Source organism: Cantharellus anzutake, assembly GCF_015039405.1.
Source record: "Cantharellus anzutake strain C23 chromosome Unknown EI90scaffold_128, whole genome shotgun sequence".
Taxonomy (NCBI): domain Eukaryota; kingdom Fungi; phylum Basidiomycota; class Agaricomycetes; order Cantharellales; family Hydnaceae; genus Cantharellus; species Cantharellus anzutake.
This window is the reverse complement of record NW_024067078.1, coordinates 163,109-165,030: the sequence shown is the minus strand read 5'-3', so window position 1 is coordinate 165,030 and position 1,922 is coordinate 163,109.

Below are 1,922 nucleotides of genomic sequence, written 5' to 3'. Positions count from 1 at the left end.
CAAGAATGCCTTCATTTCATTTGTTGATGGCTTCCAGTGGTCTATATACTGGAACATACTCACTACTGTCCTTCATTGGGATTTTGTAAGATTTTGGACCCCCGCCCAGTTCCAGCGGAACCCTGCAACTGATTCGCATACTTATTTTAGAGCGTGCTCGGACGGTTCATTTCATTCCCCGTAGCGGACATACAGTGAGGACTGCAAACCCCTTTCCTCTCATGTGAACGGTTTGACGAATCCTCTTGAATGAAGGGCCACCGCGAGCATCAGGTTGAATCTCACGCAGATTGAGCAACTTGGAAAGGAATGGCATTCGGATGGGATGGTGGACACGGCGAGGAGACTTAATCGGACTACAACTAATGCTAATGCTGGTCAACTCGTTGGGAACCGTATGTTCTGGGATAATGACTACATGGTGTGTTTCTTGCCTGTTCTAATGACACTTTCAGAAATGTCAACACACCTCTGCTAGATTCACCGCGGGCGGAATTATGTGGCAACGCTGAAGATGTACTCTACACGTACGCTGAACACTGAATGCGTGAGTTGAAAGCATTTATCTCTTGACATGACGCTGACTGGTATTCGCCGCAGTTGAATAATCAAAATTCGTATGGATTCCATTTAAGCGATGGAGTGCTCTACACTTATCTTCAGGGTGGAGAATACGAAGACACCGCCGCTGCTTGGGATTGGAATCTTATCCCTGGTATCACAACCGACTATGGTAACACCCCGCTTTCGTGCGATAGAGCACAAAGTTATGGCGTGGAGGATTTTGTTGGGGGTGTATCTGATAGGACCGTTGGTGTTGCAGCTATGCGGTACACCAATCCTCTCACAAGAAGCTTCAAATTCCAAAAGGCGTGGTTCTTCTTTGAAGAGGTCCAACACGTCCTTGTTTCTTCCGTCGTTTCGTTGAATTCATCACTCATTCGGAACGTCCTCGATCAAAAAGTTCACAACGGTACCGAGGTCTATGTGAACGAACAGCTGGTTTCTTCCAGTGGAAATTACTCTTCATTCTCGTCCCTATGGCATCAGGACGTCGGTTACGTCTTCCAGAATAATTCGTTGGGCGACACGCTCAATCTCGCCCTTCAAGTACGCCGCGGGAGTTGGGCGCCACTTGGTATTTCTACGCAACCTGATGCAGTGGTTAACATGTTCACCGCGACGATCGACAAAGCTCCTGGAGTCACGGACTTGCGAGTTTCATACAGTATCTACCCTGGGGTGAAATATGATGCTTTTACCTCGCATCTTCATTCCCCGAACGGTATGGGTGGCCCCCCGCTCGTACTGCGGAACGACGCAACTATCTCGGGCGTTTTGGATAGGACGTGTGAGACCGCAGGAGTAGTCTTTTGGGCTGAAGGTGGAGGGTCGATCGATATTCCGTTTTGGGGCCTCACCTTCACGCTTACGATCGACAAACCATCGGTGGTTGTTGTAAGACCGAAGGAAAACGAGTTTGTCGTCGCAGATCCAAGTCAAGGGCTCCAGAATGCCACAATTACGATGTCTTGGTGCGCCTCTGGTGAAGATCGTGACGCAATGAAGCGCAATAGGACGGTACATATTAATTTCCCCCAAGAGGAAGGATATCGGGGACAGAGTGTCAGGCATTCATTGTTCGGAAGCGATTCATGATTGCAGGCGGCTTGGCTGGGGGCCTAGTTTTTTCTCCTCTTTGCTTGGTTTGTTGTCACTGTCGTCTTGCATATGATCTCGGTTTGCAATGCATCTATGGCAATGCATTGGTTTATGCTTGAACGCCCGGCGAGGTGCGCTCTTTCACATGCACACAAGTATTCCGTGGGGAGGATACGGTAAATGCTGCGCGTCATGATCGTGTTTATCAGTTGTGGAAGTTGCCTGGGTCACCTTCGGAAGCCTCAGTGACGGCATAGAAG